This window comes from Centruroides sculpturatus, unplaced genomic scaffold, assembly GCF_000671375.1.
Source record: "Centruroides sculpturatus isolate CEXI.00-Female unplaced genomic scaffold, Cexi_2.0 scaffold711, whole genome shotgun sequence".
Classification (NCBI taxonomy): Eukaryota; Metazoa; Arthropoda; class Arachnida; order Scorpiones; family Buthidae; genus Centruroides; species Centruroides sculpturatus.
The window spans coordinates 326,806-351,583 of record NW_019384941.1 but is presented as its reverse complement, the minus strand read 5'-3'; the positions used below and the strand labels follow the sequence as shown (position 1 = coordinate 351,583).

Sequence of the window (24,778 nt, the reverse complement as noted above, 5' to 3'; positions counted from 1 at the left end):
GAAAGTTGACTAGGAGCGATGAACCTGGGCATCCACAGATGGGGACAAAAAAGGTGATTGAGAAATATCCCTCGGCCGTAGAGATGCTTTGCCTGTCTGTCTGTCTGTCTGTACTGATNTTATACGGAATACATTATTATATAATATGCAAATTACATATAAAATGTAGAATATATATTAAAAGAAAAATTAAAATGAACTCTTCAATAAACAGTTAACGATAGATTTGAGTTAACTCTTCATTTGAGCATCGATCGATCGATCGATTCGATTGTTTTTGGATCGATATAGTCAATAGTTTTCAAATGTTACAAATTTGCATGAGCATCGATTATTTGAACATGTTTTATTGATTTTTAATTTAATAAAAATTTAATTCGGACGACACAGATATGTTCTTCGAGAAATAAAAAATTATACTGTACGGTCGTACACTTCTTTATTGTGGATAGTGTCACTACTCCAGATCCATTTTTTAAGCAGAAATTCTTATTTGCTACCTTAAAAAAAATCTAGAGAATACCTCGAACTTGCAGGAAAGTAATAAGTGTTGTTAAAATAATAGTAACAAGTGAAGCTGTTGTTGTTTATATGTTGCAGCAAGGGATTGCTTCCCAGAAAGTCTTTCTACGGGAAATTGGCCCTATTTAGGTGTTACAAACGTGAAGAAAAACGGCACGAACCCACGACTAACCACCACTGTTCGGTTGTTTTATCCATTCGGCTACCGGTGGGTGGGGAAGTGAGTTACGTTTTAAAATTTTAGAGATATTTGAAAAGTATTTAACGAAGATTTTTAGACTAAATTAAACATAGAAATGAACATATTCATCGATAAATAGGTAAATTTCAGTTTATTTTTACTCCAAATCGTGATATAACGAATAAATTTTCCCTTATAAGTTACGCGTACGGGGGAAAATTTAATCGTTATATCAGTTCAGTGACAACGTAACGTTGAATGCCCTCTATTCCGGCAACGTACCCGCTACTTCATTAATTTATAACGATGGAATCCAAAATAAATCTACACAATTAATTCTAAATCTTCTAATCAAATCGCTCACATCCCGAGGACCTGAAGCATGTCCGGAACCATTTATAATAAGAACCATCAAGCAAATATCCGGGATAGACTGCGTAACGTAGTCTTGATTTCAATTATTAATGTAGCCTAACTAGTGGAGCAAACTTACCTGTCCCACCATTTTGCAAAGAAAGATATTTCTGCCCAAATGAAGGACATATCGTGGTGTCTGTTCAGCTGGTCTGCCATATTATTCAAAATATGGGTAGTTAAAGAGACGTAGTAGCTGTCGAAGGTTCTTAACCAGCCCGGATCGTTATGGGAGTGAGGAAGAACTATCACCTGCAGAATTGAAAAACAAAAGTAGAATTAATGCCACATTAAATATTAGGATATCCCAAAAATCAGTTAACCATTTAAAACATTTTTAAAGAATTACATTAAATTGTTTTTCTTATATCGTATTTAATTAATAACTTAATAATTAGCAACTAAAATAGACATAAGAACGTGATAGTTGGTCGTGGGTTCGCACCTCGCTGACCACGTGGAGTTTTCCGAGTTTATCTTTACGTTTGCAACACCTAAATAGTGGCCAGTTTCCCATAGAAAGTCCTCCCGTGAGGACTTTTCATGCAGAAATAAACCAAACAACACAATATACTATTGTACTGTACACGTAGTTAAAAAAGAAAGGGTGTGCCAAGGGACAGTACGCTGTCGTGTACAAAAGAGAAATCAAAACGTCTACATTTAATTAAGGATCTGCCTCTTAAGTAAGAGGATATTTTAAAAATTCAAGAGGAAGCTGCTAAGGTTTATACTCAAATGCAATGGATCTTATGACGGACCCCACTTAATTTATACAGATAACTTATTAATAGTCATCATCGCCGACTTATTAGCAATTTATTATTAATTATTGTTACGTGTGAATGATAAAACAATAAAAAAGAATAACGTGTAATCGTGTAACATCAGATTTTAAATCATTTATTTCTGATTAATTATTGCAAATAGCTCTTTTGGGTTGTGGATAATAACAAAAATAATAATTTCGTTAATTACTTTAATTAAACCGACTACGAAGGAATCTTTGCAAATCGTTATTATGCTGATAACGTGCAGTAAAAATGAGCAAAAACTAAACAGTAATTACTACAGCACCTACTCGATTAACTAACTTCTACAACGGCATAATTACTTGTAATGAATAGGTTACTAACAAGTATAAATAAAATTGTGCTTTTAATTCCTTTTTTCCCCCTTGGTAATTAAATAAAAGCTCAATATACATATATATATTTTTTCGTTTCTTGTATTGGAAATTGTGAAAAATATTTTTGATTGAAGCCTCAGTCAGTGTGTGATGTTCACCCCTTTCTAAACGTCTTATCAACACGAAATCACACGACGCACCTCGGTTCGAAAGCGAATAAATAACTTTACTGACTTTTATCACCGATCCTATATAATAATCTACTTCAAAATACAGCTCACATCCCAGCAGTGGCCGAGTGGATGGCACCACTGAACAGTGGTCGCGGGTTCGCGCCTCCCCAAACGTCTGATCGGGTGGAGTTTACCGGATTTTCTTTACGTTTGTAAGTTTACCAGGAGGAATCTCCCTTGGCAGAAAACAAATAATAACAGATCACGTTAATTACTTTCACATTAAAACATTTCCAGCAGCGAGTTGCGTGACTTTTCCGGTAAAAGTTTAAAATGGTGTGTGGCGCCGTCTGTTAAGACTTTTTATATTATTAATCATTATAAAATGGCCGAGAAGAGCTATATTTTAAACATTTTTAAATGCTAATAACCAGTAAAATCTTCATTCATTAAGTCCAATTCGTGACCCCCTGTATTTCCCCACCCCTTGACCTTGTATCACCAGAATTTAATAGAATTGAGCCTACTAATGGACAATCTTTCCTGCCAAATTTTCGAAATTTTCGACAAAAGGAAGAGGCGTTATTAAGCTTTAAAGTGGATGAGCAAAATCGCGCCTCCCCCCTCCACACACACAACACACACTAACATCCATACATACAGGGGAAAAACCCCAATTTTCTCGATCGCCATAGTTTCTCGGGAAAGTAAAATTAAATAAATATATTTTTTTTTCCATATGCAAAGATCAGATATCTTTAATTCATTAAATTGCCATTATTAGAACGCAAGTAGCATAATACCGGTAGAAGGATTTTATTCGGAATCGGAATGCCATCCTCTTATATAAATAATTACAGTGAGTGAAATACGAGTGAGTAAATTTCATTTAAAGTTTTGAAATTGTTATCATTTTCTAAACTCGTTTTGTAACAAATAATTCGTAAAATGCATAAATATATTAAATTACAAAATGCTATTTTACATTTTCTTCAGAATTCTAAATTAAGAGTACGTCGCTTATTGAGTGAAACTGGAATTAAATTGTTTAATTTTATTCAAAAGTAATTTAATGCCCGCATCTAATAGATAGGACGGAGTAAATTTTGATTATAATTGAATTTTTTTTTTTTTTTTTTAATTTTCACAATTCTAAGAGAAGAAAAACCGACTCGAAACGAAAAACAATAGACTTAAATTTATTTGTAATACAGGAAAGTAACTTGAGAAAAGAATCCCCAAAAATTTTTTATTACATTTTTGGACTCAGGAGACCTTGGAACGTGAAGAAATGCAAAAAATGGTTTCCCCCTATAAGTAAAGATGTTATTGTATGTTTGGGGGGCAAGATTTTATTCACCCACTTTGAAGCTTAACTCCTGTGCCATTGGTCGAAAATTTCTGAAATTTTGCAGGAAATTTAGTGTATAAGAGACATTGATGCTATTATATTTGGTTGTTAAAGGTCGTTGAGTAAGGAGACAGGGGGGGGGGAGTCGTGTGTCGTATGATTTTACTCGTTATTAGCATTTACAATTTTTTTAAAAACTCGTGTCTACCTTCAAAATTAAACATTTTGCCAATTTATTATAATTAATAAGATTAAAAGATTTAACAGATGGATCCACACATAATTTTTTAAACTTTTTNATGTTATTGTATGTTTGGGGGGCAAGATTTTATTCACCCACTTTGAAGCTTAACTCCTGTGCCATTGGTCGAAAATTTCTGAAATTTTGCAGGAAATTTAGTGTATAAGAGACATTGATGCTATTATATTTGGTTGTTAAAGGTCGTTGAGTAAGGAGCCAGGGGTCATATGTCATATCTTGACTTAAAGAAAATTTTTTCGCTAGTAGAATTTATAATTCTTTTAAAAACTTATCCTTCAAAATTAAACATTTTGCCAATTTATTATAATTAATAAGATTAAAAGATTTAACAGATGGATCCACACATAATTTTTTAAACTTTTTGCCGAGAAAGTTATGCAACTCTTTAACGCTTTAGATGAACTAAACCCTAAAAGAATTCTTTCCACTTTTACAATTCATTATCTAAATATGGTGATTTCTATTTCTGACCTTCAATAGGTTTCAATTAACATCATCGATTTTCAAACCATTTTCAGATCCTTTTCTTTCCTTGTATTATTGCGAGTGAATTAAAATAAAATTCAAATTTACATACATCCATTTATCAGTCCGAAAGCAATTCATAAGTGTAATAAGTACAGTAAAATCTGAAGCGTAACCTCACTAAGACGGACACTCAAAAGCTATAAAGTCGAAGCTATTTCGGCATTTCTCCATAGAAATATTCTTCATAAAACGATAAACTTTTACTCCCTTTTCGATTCCGTCTTTCACAGTTTTTATTGTATTATGTACGGTACGGTGTTGAATGTAATTAATAATTTAAACAAGTTTCTTATTTATGAATATATAATGTAGAAAATTTAGGTCATTCCAATATATTTTTTTATCAATTTTAATGAATTTTCCAGCTTACAAGAAGTTATGAGGTGATTGCCTGTACTAACATTCGCCAATTGTAATATGTCTTCTTTAACTTTTCAATACTCTTTGAGGACAAACACACACAAATGGACAACAAAGCGAAGTGAATATAAAATTTAAACCCTGGCAATTTTAGTTTTCGAAGGAGCACGATTTTAAGTTTAAAGGTTCGATAGTTGCACAATTGGAAGAACAATTCGATATAGCGAAGAGATTGTCCGATAATCCTTTGAAAATTCCATCTCTGCTTTCAGTTTAAAAGAAAAACTTCCTAGCACAAAACACTCGCTAAAAGTCTATATAATACGATTGAACCTGTAATAACGGCCACTACTAAACAGTGGATATTTTAAAGAACTTTTTGAATAAAAATGTATACAAAAATAACCTCCAAACAACAGTCANATATATTATTTCAAATAAATAATCCAATATAATGCTTTTGTTATTGTTTAATATTCATATCTCAAATTCTTTAATTAAACATCTTATATCTGTTTTCACATGTAATCACATTCAGCTTGTCAATAAAATAATATCTGTTCTAATAGAAAAATAATTAAAATTCTTATTGTGCCCATCTCTATATCATACATATAAAAGTCAAAATATGTTTGTTTGTTACGTAAAGGGTTCTATACCGTTCAAAGTATCTTCATCAAATTTGGCATGAATATACCTCGATACCCTAGAAAAAGTACTGTGGTGATCCCCTAAATCCCACACCCCTCTTAACATAAGCCCGGGCAATTTTGTGTCTTGCAATATGATTATTGTAAATACTCGGGTCAATCATGTACATTTTAGTTAATAAGACCACCCTCTTCCACCCCCTCAAAAGTTCCATTAACTCTGGATAAAGGTGGCATCATGGGCGCCCAGGCAAATTTGAATTAGGGAACCATGCACAGTACAGTGTTGACTGTAGCCATTTTTCTTCGGGAGAATTTTTGGGAGGATATTTTTTTATAAGAGATGGGGCCCCCACAAACAGGGGCCTCAAACAAATTTCAATTATATTTAATTAAGTTATTTTTTAAAATAAGCTGGCTACGGGTTGCTGGACTTTTCCGGCATTATTTGTTTTCAGGCTGGTTCGGAGATTAAGGGAGTGGGGTCATATTTCCCGAATCAATGGTCCGATTTTCCTAAAATTTTCTGAAAACATTTCGCCCTAATACGCAAACCGCCCTGCAAACTTTCAGAAAATTTCGACAAAAGGTATAGGAGTTATTAAGCTTTAAATTCGATGAACATAATCGCATCCCCATACAAACAAACAGAAAAAGCCATCAACGTCTCGAGGTCAACGGAGACCAAATATGTAAAAATATTTTGGGGGAGGTCAATTTTCGACCGCTCTTCATACTTTCCCCTGTTATATAACAGCTGGAAAAGTATAAAGATAATTTTCAACGTCTTAATCAGTAAAAAAAATGTATGATTTATATCGAGCCATCCGATCACATAATAAACCATGTCAAAGATTTCTTCATCGGTATCAATTCTGTAACTTGATACAGCATTCGTGACATGAATTTGAACTTTACTTTCATGCTGAACTTTCATAATTTTCTACTTTTTTATACTAGAAAACGATAATTTTCGACGTTTTCATCAGTAGCAGATATCCATTATCGTTCCATTCGATCACAAAATGAACGACTCGAAGCTATCTTCCATCGGTATCAAAGCTTATAACAAGATGCAATATAGATGCAAATTTATTCAATTGCTCTCATGATGTATGTACAGTTCAAACCTCGATGTAACGTCCTTCTATATAGTGCCAAGCAAACAATACTCTTGAACAGATATTACCCATAACTATTACTTCGCATCCTTCGTTACTCTGAATTACCAAATTTAGGATCTTGCATTGCAAAAGGCATTGTTATCGCCAAATCCAGTAGCTTGAAACTTTTGTGCAGATCTTTCGGTGTTTGAGACTTTTTGCAAATATTTCGGGGCCCCACTAATATAACTTTTTTTCCCAGGCCCCGCAAAACCTCCAGCTTTATCTGCCAAGAAAGGCCTCGATTTTAAAGACGAATTTGTACCACAGGAAAGATCTGACAGTCGAATAAATATTGAAAATTCCCCGAATCAGCTCGAATATTGCATAAATTTTTGATAAGTTATTGCTGTCAGGAGCTAAAATATTTGGTTTAATAAAAGTAAAAAATCAATAGAAAACGTTAAAGTAGGTCACTATTATGTCCTTGAACCTTATTGAGTGATCGATTGGCGGAAGAAGCCATTCTGGGTATTCTTAATGGAAAAAATTTGATTAGAACTTTGTTTTCATTAATAGCCCTTCGGATAAATTATCGACGATGCACGGATCTGCATATTTTTAACTATCAAATTACAAATATATAATTTTAATGAAAACGGAGAGTTACATTAGAATTTGCAAGAGATAAACTCCATATTCATAAAGGGAACTTCGTACTCATAAAATATTTATTAAGTAAATTACATTAGACACATGCGACTGTCAGCGTATATTTAACGTTATACGGGGAGAAGAAAGTTTAAATGCATTTTAAGTATGACGTGAAATTAGTAAGGAATCTTCTCCGCTCACTTGACCTAGTGAATTACGACACTAACCGATAATAAAGTGCAATAATGCTTCCCCACTTAACGGTTACGCTCTGTACCCTTCTACTAAACCCAACAGATGATGACATTTTATTTCCTGTTGTGACAGTGTATTACACATTTTCCTCGCTTTGTAAATATAGCAATTTTTGCTTCTTTAACCAAGTAAATAAACGAATTAGACTGATAAATCTAACAAAGGTGAAGCCATTGTGTCGCAAGATGCTATACAAGATATTTCATCCATAACTCTTCCATATACAATGATTTTTTAAGAGGAAGTAAGAGAAAAAAAATCTGAAGGGACTCATCTCATAGTGCAGTGATTCCCAAAATGGGCGCTCCACCCCGTTGAAAATACTCAAGAGGCCTCAAAAGGCAAGCGGGAGTGGTAGGGGTATTGGAAGACAATGGGGAGAAAATTTATGTTGAAAAAAACAATATATACAGTATATATAAAGGGGGTAGTTTAATAAAAGTAGTTAAATCTATTATATAATTCAGGTGTCGAATCCGCAAACTGTTTATGTCATTCGTTCAATTTATGTCATTAAAAGTTACCTGCAGGTGTTAAACGCATTACCTAACACCTGCCGATAATTTCTCATCTGTTTAATATAGAAAAACTGTATAAATAACTCGATTATTATTCTAAAAATTCCATTAAATTAGTAACATTGTAAATATCGAAGCAATAGAAAGAAGGTATTGAAGAAGAAGGGACTAATTCATCATTTTACCACTTGACCTTTTCATTTGACCAGTAATTTTGCCTTTAGAATAATTTATTTAATATTATTATAATAAGATAAAAATAAAATAATTTATTTTATACATAAATCCATCGATCAAAGATGAAGAATGGAATTTTATTACGTATGATAAATCATCGTTGACAAAGATAGTCGGAAGCAAACTAATAGAAAAAAAGGGGGAGAGAGTTATCTACGAAACATGTGCGAGATATATCCAAGAGATGCATTGATTAATTTTAAGATATCAAAGGGAGGAAGAGGAAGAGGGGAAAAAATTAGTCGAAAGACGTCAAATGACGCAACAGTTTACGTAGGTTCGGGTAAACAACTAAGATATGATGTCACGGATTCCTTATTTAGAATTCTCGATCGATAGATTGAAGCGATTCTTCCTTCTATCTGTCGGATTTTGTTAGGAGATAAATGAAAAACGTTTCTTGACAAATAAATATTCGTTTGGGATTTACAAAAGAACTCGGGGAGAGGAGGAAAAAAAAAAGGAAAAAAAATTCAAAAGAAGACAAAGTAGATAAGGGAAAGAATAGGAAAACATTCTTAAACATAAACCAAAATGACACTTTTCGAAAAATGTAAACAAGTAAACTTAAACAATGTTAAAAGATTCTGACACGAAATTTTTGCAAGATAAAAAATTACAAGAATATGTAAAATCATTCAAAAAATAAACTTAATTTAAACCTTTTTTTTCCTTTTTATACATTCGTTTACTTTTTTTTTGAGATATTTCGAAGACTTCTGCGTCTAACTTTAGTGTCGATTTCCCTGGTGGATCCGGGAGGAAGAGGTCAAAGGTTGACTTCCTTGTCCTTTTGACCGATACTCGAGGCTTGACATTCACGAAGGCCTTAAAAATTTGCTGAAAATGATTGCATTTCTTGTGTCCGTTTACTTTTATTATTTAGAAAATTTAATACAGTTTTTACGCTGTTTTTTTTTTTAAATATACTGAGGCCTCTTCCGATTTTCGAAAGGCCCCGCTTAGAATATTCTTAAAATATAAATTAATAAACAAATAATGAGTTGTTTTGTTTCTTAAAAGTACTATTTAAAATATTTATAAGGTCTCTGGCAACAACCAGGGAGCGTAACTAAGATGCCCGGGCCCCTTACATTTGTAAATAAATAAATCAAGTAAGTATTTATGTACATGTATAGTATACACGAAATTTAATACTNGGGGTGGCGAGCTATAAAAAGTCTCGAAATACCGCACTAAACTCTTTTTCGCGTTTAGATTCGGTGTAATTTTACAAGTTTTCTCGGAATAATCACTATCGTCGAGAAACAGACCATTTCTAATCGCTATAGCCTTCTGTTTATTGTCCACTTTTGGGAGTCCTGATGGTATCATTCGAGAATAAAATTTCACGACAGGAGTACTTTAAACATACCCAAAAACATTTAAAGAATTTCTACACTAACAACTAATCAATTGTTCGCACGCCGGAATAAATTATTCAAGAGAATACACTGAAGAAAACTCTTGAATATGTTTTTATAGTTCCTCGTTAAAAGAATGTATAAACTATTTCATTTTAAATATATTAATTAAGCAAATTTTTAAATTTAAATACTTTTCGAGTTTATAACGTAACTCTTTATATATAAGAGTCAAGATATGTACTGTATGTATATTAGGAAGGGTTCTATACCGTTCAAATTCGGCATGAATATTCTTCGATACCTTAGGAAAAAAATGATCTGGGGATGGGTTACACCCTTATCCACCCCTCTTAACTTCAGCCAGAGTAATTTTTGAAGTTTTATTATATGAATTAATAAATATAAATTTTAGTTATTTTAAAACCATTGTTTTTATCACCCTCTCTCGACCCCATCGTTTAAAACAAACCCGGAGAATGCCAAGCATACGCAGCTAGTGTTTAAACAAAAACGAATTAAATATACTTTAATATAAATGTATTACCACAACGATAGAAATTTAATTAATTTACAAATTTAATTTTTTTTTTTAATTTAAGAAATATTAAATTAAAAGAAAAATATTGCTTAAATTTAATATTTCATTTTAACGCAGAACAATATTAAAAATTCAGTTAATTTAATTTTATTTTTATTTTTTTCTTTTAAATTTAAACCAGTTTAATACACGGTTACGAAAGAAAATTTTTAAAAAAATATCCATAAATATTATTAAATTTTGACTTTTTCTAATAGTAAAAAAAAATTTTATTATATATAATATACGCTGTAATATATAATCATTAATTTCTTATTTATTAAGGAAAAAAAAAGGAAAATTTAATTTTCCGTAATTAAAAAATTTTTTAAAATTCTCATTTTTTTTTTCCTTCTTCGATCACGTTTCAGGAGGGGAATCATTTATTTTAAGTATTATAAATTAATATCATCAATCATAAATCTTGAGAGCCTTAGATTACGAGTCCTTAGACAAACGGGATCGTGCGATGTCCTTTATAAGTGTTTATAATACAAGGAGCCTTATATAAGTATATAATGAGAGGACCCTTACATAAATATAATGCGTGCACCTTTATTTAAATATATAGTGCGTGAACTAAACATTAACATATGAAAAATTCTATTTGTTGCCAATGTCAATTATTGATCATTCAATAATAATAATAATAATAAGGTAATTTTTCGTCATTTTTGATTTTTAAAAAAAAAGATTCTTATTATTTTTTCCAAAGGGAATTTATAAAATCGATTTTTATATATTTTTAATCTTTCTAAGGATTGGAAAAGAAATATTAAAAAAGTTTACTGGCGATAGTGATAAATACTTATTGTGGCATCGTCACAATAAGTAATCGCGTGACTTCCGGTCAAGACCGGAATTTCTATATAGTTAATGGGGCCCCATCTTTTCCATATCTAGTCTCGATTTTTATGTATTTAACTCCGTTCTAGAGATTAACGAAGGACAGACGGACAGACAGTTGAAATGTACAGTATGCGATTTGAAGTTAATTTTGAGAGAGAAAAAAAAAAACAAACGATGTAAATATTATGATAATAAATACCGGGGTGATGTAGAGTTTACTGTGTACAAGGAGAAGTGGAAGTTTCCTCTGGTGTCTTTAAAGAGAGTGCCCTACAAGGGCCTGGTTTCTGGAGAAGCGTCAGTAAAGTCCTGACAGTAGAGTAAAAAATTCTAGGTTTATAACATGCAAAATTTATTCTACGTCATTCGAAACTAAGTTGAAATGAGAAGAGAACTTTTTAAAGATTACTTTATACAGAAACACGATAGCCAACAGATTCTCATTTTGTGGTGAGATGATATTGGATTCGATAGTAAATCCACCACGTCAGGAGGATTACCTTATACAGAGGAAGTCCTGCAAACTTATGAAACCGTATCAGATAACATATCTAACGAGGAAAGGGATGAGAAATGCCATTTTGGGACGTTTCCAGATAATATTGTGACAATTTTTATGAATAATATGCGATTTAAACACAGTTGTTTCCTGTTTCCGATCATAAAGACAAAAATCCAGCAACCAGTTGTGAAACTATTCCGGCAAAACAATTTAAAATTCTCTGTTACGATATTTTATTTTTAAAACTCTTTTTATATTTTTAATTATTATAAAATGGCAAACAACTCAATTTTGAGAGTAGGGTCGAGTTTTATAAAAAAATTTAAATGCTAATAACCAGTAAAATCTTCATTCATTAAATCCAATTCGTGACCCCCTGTATTTCCCCACCCCTTGACCTTGTATCACCAGAATTTAATAGAATTGAGCCTACTAATGGACAATCTTTCCTGCCANCCTGTTTCCGATCATAAAGACAAAAATCCAGCAACCAGTTGTGAAACTATTCCGGCAAAACAATTTAAAATTCTCTGTTACGATATTTTATTTTTAAAACTCTTTTTATATTTTTAATTATTATAAAATGGCAAACAACTCAATTTTGAGAGTAGGGTCGGGTTTTATAAAAATTGCGAATGCTTATAACGAGTAAAGTCGTCATTAAGTCCTACCCTACTCGAGATACGACACACGATTCCCCTGTATCTCTCCATCCCCTCGATCTTTAAACACCAAAATTTAATAACATCAATGCTCCTAATACATAAACCTCCCTGAAAAATTTTGACAAAACATACATGAATTATTGGGCTGCAATTTAAAAAAAATTTTAGACCTATAAATTCCCACTGTCGACCGTCCGGTGTCTGTCTTAACTTAAACTCAAGAACAGAATTAGATAGATGTAAGTTGAGACAAAATATGGAAATATTAGGGGAAGGAGGCCCCGTATATCACACATTTCCTGTTAGCAATAGTCTGCCGGTCATCTATTTGCATAGAAGTTCGTTTATAACTATAAACGAACTTCTATGCAAATAATACATAAATACAAAAATATAAATTAAAACAGTGCCTAAATCATGAAAGATTTGATACCTGTAGTCAGACCCTATCACAGACTGTGGGACGTTATCCTACGGGGGAAAAAACAATTGCCTGGGGCCGTCACCAACAGGAGGTATCAAACCAATCTTTTGTAAGAAAATACTGTATTTCTCCGAAGAAAAATGTCAGAAATCAATACTGTAAGTAGGGCCCATAATTCAAATTTTCCTAGGGCCCCATGCGTCAGTAATCAGAGGGCTAGCAGGGTCTTTCGATCCGAGCCTCCATTTTACGAGCCTTAAAAATAGTTATCACAAGTTATTTATTTCTTGCATATTAGATAAATTTTTAAAAATTCAAAACATAAAATATAATTTCTGATGCCATTTTGTTCTTTTTAGTATACCTAGAGCCTCTCAGAAAGGTGTGATATAAGAGAAACCCCCTCGAAGATATTGCATACGTAACTCAACTCCGAAAGGCCCTTGTACAGTACATTTCCGAGGCCACTTACACAGCATAAATTATTTCTGAAAAAAATAAGAAACGAAATTTCATTTTAAAATATTAAAATCCACCAACGAGTTGCTTAACTTTCCCCGGCAAACATTTGGTAGCGCCATCTGTTATCAAATTGTACTAAAAAACTTTTTATATTTTTAACTATTATAAAAAGGCATAAAACTTAATTTTGAGGTTAGGGATGGGTTTTATAAACAATTGTAAATGCTAATAACGAGTAAAATCGTCATTAACTCCGATCCTACTGGAGGTAAGCATGACCCCCATTATCTCCCTACCCCTTCGACCTTTAATAACCAAAATTGAATAGCGTGAATCCACCTAACAAACAAACCCCCCTAAAAAATTTCAGAAATTTTCGACAAAAATCACAGGAGTTATTAAGCTTCAAACAGGGCGAACAAAATCGTACCCCCCTAACATCCGTACGTACAGAAATTACCCCCGAATTTTTTGCATTTAAAACGATAATATTTTATACGTCACACGAATCGCTATCGGCTTAAATTAAAATTTCGTAAATTGAGTCACTTATACCTTATACTATCTACCCTTTAGCTCTTATCATAAGAGTTTGCACGTTATTCAAGGGGGGGGGAGAAATGTTGAAAGATATATCGTAGATACGGGGAAGGGAAATTATGATTCCTCGACAAATCGATACGTGTTTGACACAAATGATAGCATTAATGAAAGGGAAGAAAGTTTTAAGGTTTCTGCTTTCGTGCACTTTTAATTCTGTACTGTTCAGCAAAAAAACAGAAGAAAAAGAAGAAGAAGGGGAGAAAAAAGAAATAAAGATAAGTTAATTTGTTTCAATTAACTTTCAAAGTTATTCATGTGTTTTAACTTGTGGCATCCGAATAAAACGAGTAAAATTCTTCATTCTTGTGCAAGAAAACAAGCTGCACACACACACGAGAAAATCTGGCAGACTTAGCAAAATTATTATCGAATTTACAGATTTTTTTCCCCCAATTGTTTCCAAATATATATTTTTCAGCCAGGGTTATTTACCTTATTTCAGACTTTCGATACATTTTACATCTTTAAAATAATAAAATTATGGAGTTGCATAACATTCCCGGCAAAATTTAAAACTTTTTTTTTTAAATATATTTTTAGTTATTGTAAAATGGAGGGAAAAAGGTTAATTTTGAGGGTAGGGATGGGTTTTTAAAAAATTATAAATGCTAACAACGACCCTACTCCAGATATGGCACACGACCCGTTGACATTTGGATTAAATTTTGGAGGTTAAAGGTCGAGGGCGTGGGAAGATAGAGGAGGGGGGTCAGGTGTCTTATCTCGAATAAATGAAGATTTTATTCGTTATTAGAATTCACGATGTTTTTATAAAACTCGTCTCTACCCTCAAAATTAAACTTTCTGCCATTTTATAATAATTCCTTCGAGGAAATGACGGAAATTAAATTTTTCAAATCAAAATATGCTTGGCAATTAATAGAGAAACCCGAAAGATTCTCGGGAAGAGGAAATTGGATATCATTTGTAAGACTTCGTACGAACGGGTCATCTCATTATAGTGGTAGGTAGTAATTATTACGGTCGCTACAATCGAACAGAGTGCAAAATCAATGTTGTCAACGGCCATTCTTTCTTAAATTACCGAAATAATATAGATAAAGGTTAATTTCTTAAACAAATATTAGCTTTTATTATCTCGTTCATTGATTAATACGACAATAAATTATCCTTTATTGATCATAACGATGAAAACGTAACAAACTTTAAACGGGGAAAACGTTAATTAATACACTCTTAAATGATAAATTACCGATTAAAAAAAAGTTGATTCTAGCTAAAATTGAGGGATATTATTACAAAAATCCGGCAACGAGTTGCTTAACTTTCCCGGCGATATTTGGTGGATGGGTTTATAAACAATTGTAAATGCTAATAACGATTATCTCCTCACTCCCTCGACCTTTAATCACCAAAATTTAATAGTATCGAACCCCCTAATAAACAAATCTCCCTGCAAAATTTCAGAAATTTTTGATAAAAAGCACGGGAGTTATTAAGCTTCAAAGAGGATGAACACAATCGTGCCCCCCACCATAAGCACACTAACAAAGAAATTACCCTCCAACTCTTTTGCATTTCTCGACGTTTCAAGGTCCCCTGAGTCCAAAAAAAAATGTAAAAATCTTGGGGTGGTCGATCGTTATACTTCCCTTCTGTTACATATAACAGTAGGGAAAGTAAAAAAAATCTTTAATTTATGCCACTCCAGCATTTTCTTTGGTGCCAAAATTTACGTTTTGGAAGTGGCAAGCGCGTGATCCGTTGAACAATCCCTCTTGTTAATCGATAGAGTTGAGACAAAACAATTTTCGCGACTCGTGTAACGTGAAAAATTGGCATTTACAGCTAAATGTACTAAAAATTGATGGTGAGTACATTTTTGTTTGCCCCGTCTCCATTAACTACCAACGACCTGTACAAAATACATGTAAATCAAGTTAGAATTATATGATTCGATGCAAGATACGAAAGCAAAATTCTCTGTGTATGCGAGAGAGAGAATGTTTAATGAAATTTTCTACAAAAATTAAATTAAAGTAGAATAAATAATAGCAATAATAAAATAATTTTATGCGGTTGACCGGGTACAAATGTAATTTTCACAAATAATTAATTCTTTAAAACGTTTACTGTCACGTTTAAGTAATATTAAAATGTATACGTTATATATTTTTCCTGTTTTCATGGGCAGAAAATTTTCCAGGGGGAAAAGCATGGAGACAAATAATTAAATCAATAAACTTATATTTAAATTATTTAATTTTGGAGGGGGGTTTTCACAAGCAGATTATAAATATTGCATCAATACAAAAAGACGGGGTGTAAGGTCACATATCTCAATCACTGGAATAATTTGTAGAATTTTTTATTCGATCCACGAGGCAAGTGTCCTGTTTGCCCCCCCCCATGACAGTTTGTATTTAGTTTCAAACTGTTAGAAATCTCTTCAAGTTATAGGCTAAAGTTCAGTGTTTATATTGTTACTTACAGAACTTGACTATACATCTATCTAGTAAATAGTGTATATATATAAAATTACTTATACTACACATAAATAAATCTGTATTGCACACTAATACAGCAAATAAAAAGTTGCTTGAACGTTTTTCATAATTCATTGTGTAATAATTGCGACAAACATCAATTATTCGTGTAAGCTGATGATCCTTTCTACAGAAAGTCCTCCCTTAGAGGATAATCCTTCTCATAGAAAGCCCTCCCGGGGCAATCACCTAACAGATCGTCCATGTACTGTACAGTACTCCATCAATCCTTTACAACTTTCAAATGGCATTTGGATTTAATAAATAAAATATTTAATTTTTAATTTACTTTAAATTCGAGTCGAATATTTATTTATTTAAATATCGATAAATATTATTTAATAAATTGTTCTAAATATTCTTTTATCGTAATTATATATTTAAAAATTACTTTTTTATTATTCAATATTCTTTCCAGGATAAACATTTTAATAATATAAAAAAAATTTAATAATTATATTCCTTTTAGAGTAATCAATATTCATAATTCCTATGAGAAAAAGTTTAAATCTTTAGTAACTGATTTTTTATTAGAATTTTTTTCAAATTTCATTTTAGTTTTATTGAACAAAACTAAATTAATTTAAATAATTATTCTGAATCAATTGAATTAACATTAAATCCATCAATTAATTAACATAGTTCTTTTTTTAATTGTAGAAAACCTGTCCAAAACGGAACCCGAATAAGACGGAAACCTGCCTAAACGGGAAAAATATTCGGTACCGTGCGATTCCGGTTTAAGCAGGTTTTACTGTACAATTGGCCTGTAAAATGTACAGTATTTAAATACAAAAACAAAGAATATTTAAATAGGGTACAGACAACGGGAACATTGAAACAACTGAATTTCCTAAGTAAAAATGTATTATGAATTAAAACCTGTGTAAGCCGGAATCGCACGGTACCGAACATTTTTTTTTTTCTGGTTTGGTAGGTTTACGTTCTGAATAGGTTTTTTTTTTTAACATAGAAAATCGCTCCGTCCGTTTATGCAGGTATTTCCGCTTTGGACGGGTTTTACTGTATATATTTGCTAGAGTATAAGGTGCACCCGACTTTCATACAGTATTTTTCGAGAGGAACAAGTTCGTCTTATACGTCAGAAAGTACGATACACTCAACCAGTTGTCCGCGGCCTTGAGCGTAACGAATTCTATTCTCGTATAACGTCACGCTGTCTTCCGTTACGCTAACACGCAGTCGAGAAACACCGCACTAAACTTTAAATGCATATACCGCACACTACCGTTACTCGACTGGTAGACCGCGGCTCCTGAATATAACGTTACGCCGTCTTTTAATACAGTACTGTATACCGAAAGAGGTTACGAACTATTAAAAATTCGCAAAATATTGAACAAAATTACTGCGTGATGTATTATTACTGAAGTAATAGTCCCCGAGAGTGTGAAATTATATTCCTGTACGTCAGTCTGTCATCCGGTATGGTAAAAAAAGGGGGTGGCGAGCTATAAAAAGTCTCGAAATACCGCACTAAACTCTTTTTCGCGTTTAGATTCGGTGTAATTTTACAAGTTTTCTCGGAATAATCACTATCGTCGAGAAACAGACCATTTCTAATCGCTATAGCCTTCTGTTTATTGTCCACTTTTGGGAGTCCTGATGGTATCATTCGAGAATAAAATTTCACGACAGGAGTACTTTAAACATACCCAAAAACATTTAAAGAATTTCTACACTAACAACTAATCAATTGTTCGCACGCCGGAATAAATTATTCAGGAGAATACACTGAAGAAAACTCTTGAATATGTTTTTATAGTTCCTCGTTAAAAGAATGTATAAACTATTTCATTTTAAATATATTAATTAAGCAAATTTTTAAATTTAAATACTTTTCGAGTGTATAACGTAACTCTTTATATATAAGAGTCAAGATATGTACTGTATGTATATTAGGAAGGGTTCTATACCGTTCAAATTCGGCATGAATATTCTTCGATACCTTAGGAAAAAAATGATCTGGGGATGGGTTACACCCTTATCCACCCCTCTTAACTTCAGCCAGAGTAATTTTTGAAGTTTTATTATATGAATTAATAAATATAAATTTTAGTTATTTTAAAACCATTGTTTTTATCACCCTCTCTCGACCCCATCGTTTAAAACAAACCCGGAGAATGCCAAGCATACGCAGCTAGTGTTTAAACAAAAACGAATTAAATATACTTTAATATAAATGTATTACCACAACGATAGAAATTTAATTAATTTACAAATTTAATTTTTTTTTTTAATTTAAGAAATATTAAATTAAAAGAAAAATATTGCTTAAATTTAATATTTCATTTTAACGCAGAACAATATTAAAAATTCAGTTAATTTAATTTTATTTTTATTTTTTTCTTTTAAATTTAAACCAGTTTAATACACGGTTACGAAAGAAAATTTTTAAAAAAATATCCATAAATATTATTAAATTTTGACTTTTTCTAATAGTAAAAAAAAATTTTATTATATATAATATACGCTGTAATATATAATCATTAATTTCTTATTTATTAAGGAAAAAAAAAGGAAAATTTAATTTTCCGTAATTAAAAAATTTTTTAAAATTCTCATTTTTTTTTTCCTTCTTCGATCACGTTTCAGGAGGGGAATCATTTATTTTAAGTATTATAAATTAATATCATCAATCATAAATCTTGAGAGCCTTAGATTACGAGTCCTTAGACAAACGGGATCGTGCGATGTCCTTTATAAGTGTTTATAATACAAGGAGCCTTATATAAGTATATAATGAGAGGACCCTTACATAAATATAATGCGTGCACCTTTATTTAAATATATAGTGCGTGAACTAAACATTAACATATGAAAAATTCTATTTGTTGCCAATGTCAATTATTGATCATTCAATAATAATAATAATAATAAGGTAATTTTTCGTCATTTTTGATTTTTAAAAAAAAAGTTAAATAAATTTCTTTTTCGCTTTTCAAAATACGAAAAATCTTATTTATAATTGAAAAAAATTATATAAAATTTATTACTAGTGGCCTGAGTAATGAAATAAATCATATACAGTAAAACCTGTTCAAAGCGGAAACCTGCCTAAATGTGAAAAATTCTTCGGAATAGAGCGATTTTCTATGCTAAAAAAACCTGTTTAAAACGGAAATTTGCCAAACCGGAAAAATTCCTCCGAATAGAGCGATTTTCTATGCTAAAAAAACTCGTTCAATGCGGAAACCTGCCTAAACGTAAACAATTCTTCAGAATAGAGCGATTTTCTATGCTAAAAAACCTGTTTAAAACGGAAACCTGCCAAACCGAAAAAATTCCTCCGAATAGAGCAATTTTCTATGCTAAAAAAAACCCGTTCAAAGCGGAAACTTGCCTAAACGGAAAAAATTCCTCGGAATGGAGCGATTTTCTAAGCTAAAAACCTGTTTAAAACGGAAACCTGCCAAACCGGAAAATATATTTGGTACCGCGCGATTCCGGTTTACGCACGTTATACTGTTTCTATAATTAAAAAAATTATTAATGATATTAACGATTAATAACGAAAATAAAATATAATCAATAATAATCTGTATCAAATTGAATTTTCGTATATAAAAAAAAAAAAACAATTAATGTTCTATAATATACAGTAGACCCCCCTATAACGCTTAGATACGTTCCACGCTAACCGAAAATTACGTTGTAGGAATGATTAAATACGCGAGCCAATCGCAGCCCGATAGGTGGGAACTTTACGGACTAAGGCTGTTTGAAAGGTTTTCTTCTATAAAATTAACCGATTCTAGACTAATTCCACTCAACATTTCCAAAACACGTATAATTTTTTGGGAATAATCTGTATAAACTATGCTATAAACAAAAAATTATAGGATTACTTACCGAGTGTGCACCATTCGACTACGCCGTTGCTCAAAGCTTGTTTTCGTCGCGGAACAGCACACGAAACGGCGGCCGCGATTTCTGATAACGAATTTTTCGCAGAAAAATAACTTGACCTTTGGAGACATCATTAATATAAATAATTTTTATGGCCGTTGAATAAGAAGTGTTTCTTTCACAAGAAATGTATAAAATTAGTGCTGTATTAGACTTACGGTACCTAATTTACATACTGTACAGACGATAATAAACTCAACTTACTAGCCTAAAATCTCCGTAGCGTGTTGCCAGGCGGCAGAAAGCATATATATAATTATAATAAAGTTACAATAAATTAAGTTAATATATAATTATATATACAGTACCTAATTTATATATAATTAATATATAATTATATGTACAGTACCTAATTTATATATAATTTATATATAATACTAAACAGACGATAGCAAACTCAATTTAGCCGCTCCGTAGCGTGGCGCAGGGTCGGAGGAAAGTAGTTCGGCTGCTCATCCACTATTGGTCCAGACTCTATCAATCTTGTCGCGAAACGACGTTATAGGAGGTACGTTATACGAAAGTTGCTACAATTTTTTCGCTACGTTATAGGAATTGTCGTTATAGGAACGTACGTTATAGGGGGGTCGACTGTATAATTAAAAATAATTTCTAAAATTAATTTGCATAAAATACACTTTATTTTTATTACTGTTATATAAATATTTTACAATGATAATTAACAATATTATAATTCAAAATATGCCACGCGTTATAATAATTATCATTATTTTCTGAAAATAGAAGTTTGTATATTTTAATTAAATCGTTGACCAATTATATATGAATTTATTCATCTTGAATTTTTTATTAATTAATATTAAAATATAATGTTTATGACGTGTCGAATATTCAATATTTTGCTCAATTTTTCTTTTCTCCAAGATAAATATCGAATTTCCAATACTTTTCATATTTATCTTCGAATAAATTTTTAAGTTTTTTTTTTCTGTTTAAAAACAAAACTTATCAACTAAAAAATCAATAGAGGTGGGTCAAGAAATGAATCCCTCTCCAATAACTTCACATTTTTGCACTCGGGGGAACCTTCAAACGTCCAGAAATGCAAAAAAGGGGATTTCTGTATTTGTGTGTGATAACGCGTGCGGGGGGGGAGGCACGATTTTGTTCACCCACTTTGAAGCATAATAACTCCTGTGTCTTTTGTCAAAAATTTATAAAATTTTGCTGGAAGGTTTGTGTTTTAGGGGGATTTTTGCTATTAAATTTTGGTGGTTAAAGGTAGAAGGGTGGGAAAATACAGCAGGGGGTCATATGTCGTACCTCCAATGGAGTTGGAGTTAATAAAGATTTTACTCGTTATTAGCATTTACAATTTTTATAAAACTCGTCTCTGCCCTAAAAAATTAAGCTATTTAACGTTTTAACGATAATTAATAATATAAAAAGTTTTGAAATAAAATCTCGTAACGGATGGCGCCACACGCAATTAATTGCTGGATTTTATTTTGATTTTTAATTCAAAATCAAAACTAAAACTTGCATTTTATGTAATATCTTTCCTTAGCGATTACCCCTACGGCCTACAAGGGTGCAATGATATGTGATTTCCTATAGCAACCAATGCTATGACCATTATTCACAATGGCAACATTATGGATAATGACCAGATCGGAGGCTTAAAAAAAATCCTCCTGAAAGAAATCCTCTTGAAAACGAATGAACAAAAGCATCCGCCTTCTAATTCAAGGTTCCAACACGCGTTTTGATTTACCAAAAATTATATATTAAAAAATTATTACATTAAATGGGAGCTGTGGCGTACTTCGGGGAGTTAATACATAATATGCGATACTATTGCACATTACACAATGATGATATTTATTACCGTATTAGTGTATATTATTATTTATACAAGTCTGTCAATTTGGCTCGATATCATTTTGACGCAGATATCTGTTTGCTAGTGTTTAATAGTCAATGCTTTTGGACACCAGTTTTGTAACCCCGTAGACAGAGAATTTTCCAGGTGGGACAAAGCTTGGAGACAAATAAAACATCAATAAATTTCTGTTTAATTATTTCATTTTTGGAGGTTTTTTTTCCATAAGTAGACTATATAGAAAATAGTATTTCATGAATACAAAAAGACAGACAATGCACGGTCCCGCGGTCGAGTGTTGTAAGGCTACACATCAATCACTTTTATGATTATAATTTGAGGAAGTTTTTACTCGACCATCCCCTCACTAAGCCCTGTTTTACGTAAGACAAATAAGTAGGATTCTTCATTCAAATACCATTTAATAAATTTATATTTTACTATCAATCTAATGTATGGATAGATAAATCGATATGTGCATATAGTGGTGTATGTATGTGTTACATATATTGTCCACAGAGACTAACGGAGGGAATTACATAATATGTTAATACGTCTACCCGTATGTAGGGGAGGTAGTAAAGTAAAAATGACCACCGACATTTGACAAAAACACGAGTGATAAGCGACAGAAACGGTGAAGAGCAGCAACGGAAATCGATTGCATAAGACTACTTATTTCCATTTTTTTTTCTCTTCGTTACACGCAGATTTATTAAAACGTATTTAAGTTTAATTAACAAGCAGGCCGCGGCCTACCTAACACACGTTTCGGTTGTATNTAAGCGACAGAAACGGTGAAGAGCGGCAACGGAAATCGATTGCATAAGACTACTTATTTCCATTTTTTTTTTCTCTTCGTTACACGCAGATTTATTAAAACGTATTTAAGTTTAATTAACAAGCAGGCCGCGGCCTACCTAACACACGTTTCGGTTGTATATATATATACATATAAATCTGCGATTTTATCGCGTTAAAACTTCGATAAATTACCACCCGTGTATCTAAAGGAAATTAATTAAATAGTTTTTAAACTATGCGCTCGATTCGTTTATGGAGACATGAATAATTGTTTAATAAATTAAAGCTATTATAATATAACCGGGAATTATTATACCAAAGGTCAACTGGCCAAGTGTCCAACCTCAATTATGCGTGATCCTTTTCACTCTCACGACACGATATCGATTAACGCTTTAAGCGCTACTCTCTTCTACTTTAAATAATATTTTCGAAATAAGATTAAATGTTTTGAGTTAAAATCGAGATTAACTCTCCAACGAGTGTTATCGTTATATTTTATCTTGTCACCGTTTGCTGCAGCAGTACATAGAAGCCAGCGTGTCCTTGGTCCAGTTTAACGATGCAGCGACGCCCAGGATTAGCAAAACAGCCTTGCCATTCTAATGATACATAAAAACAAACTATAACATCCTCCTACATAATATGCATAAGTGTATGATTCGAAATTGTCATTATGTATACATGACGGATAATAAATTCGCTAGTGTAACGGCGCGCTAATGTAAAAAAACACTACATCAAAAAAGTCAGGAAGACCTCGACTTTTCGTCGAAGGGAGAGGGAAACAGCTGCTGCGAGGCCCCCGAATGTCTGTGTGTGTTTCAAATCTTGCGACTTTCTCACAGAAAACTTCTTAGAAATTTTCGTTGATAAAGCATTATTTAAATTGTCATTGATTAGATAAACCGCAAGACTCCTTTATTTAGAACTGATAAATTTAGATTAAAACTAGGTATTTTTAAATAATCGTTATGTGTTCTCAATAAACACGTGAAAGAGGAAAAAAAAAACTTACTCTGAGAGGCATTTTGTCCCATTGCTCCTTTCTTAGTTGATAATTTCTCTCAAATTTCAAATTCCAGTAGCTTCTATAATTGGGTTTGAAACTTAATTTCTGATAAATATCGACAGTTTTAATATCTACATCGGGCGAGAGTATGACAGAAGAGCAGACAGCATCATTCTGGTCCGATATCCAAGGCCAGAAACCTCCTCCCTGTCCCGAAGGGAGAACATCGTGATCGTCAGACCATTCCTCGTGTTGCAAGCCATTCTTTCGTTGTCCACTGACCAGTGTGTGGTAGAAGACAACTAAAGTACCGGCTATAACAATGGCAGTCAATAGAAGAAACCTCAGACTCGTACGTCTCGTAAATCTAAACATTCCTAGGTTTTACTCACGACATGTGATATAACGGCGCTCGGCGTCGTCTGCCTGCTATACACTACTGTACTGTGACGAAACGAGGCTGAAGCACTTGCGTGGTATGACGTCATTATGACGCATGCGACAGCTCCACTCGAAGCTGATAATTGATTTCATTCATTGTTATCGTGATTAAAATTATCAATTATATTTTTCACGCTGGTTGTTCATCTTCAAAACATTGTTTCTCGCATCTTACAATATTTTCTTTTCTTCGCTTTCTACTTTAAAACGTTAAATTTATTCGACTTTTGTCTCGAAACAATGAATTTCTGTATAAAACAACACTCCTTAAGAACGTAATCAATATATTAAACTTAAAACTAATTATAAATAAAATTAATGTTTAGTTTAAGTGAATCGATATCTAAATATTATTAATGAATACATTTATATGTAATTAATTAAATTTTAAGTAAAATATATTTAATAAATTTATAAACACGTGAATTTTTTTTAATTCATAAAAGTAATTAAAT

At 32.1% G+C, this 24,778-nt stretch overlaps 1 long non-coding RNA gene across 1 annotated transcript in view; it reads right to left on the bottom strand.

Moving 5' to 3' along the window:
- Positions 1-284: 284 nt before the first annotated feature.
- Positions 285-24,778, bottom strand: part of LOC111632134 — a 35,457-nt gene continuing 10,963 nt past the window's right edge. Inside the window, exons 4-5 of the long non-coding RNA XR_002757817.1 lie at positions 23,889-24,571; positions 285-1,369 (exon numbers count right to left, since the gene is read on the bottom strand). This is a non-coding gene — a long non-coding RNA (uncharacterized LOC111632134). The remainder of the gene's footprint in view (positions 1,370-23,888; positions 24,572-24,778) is intronic.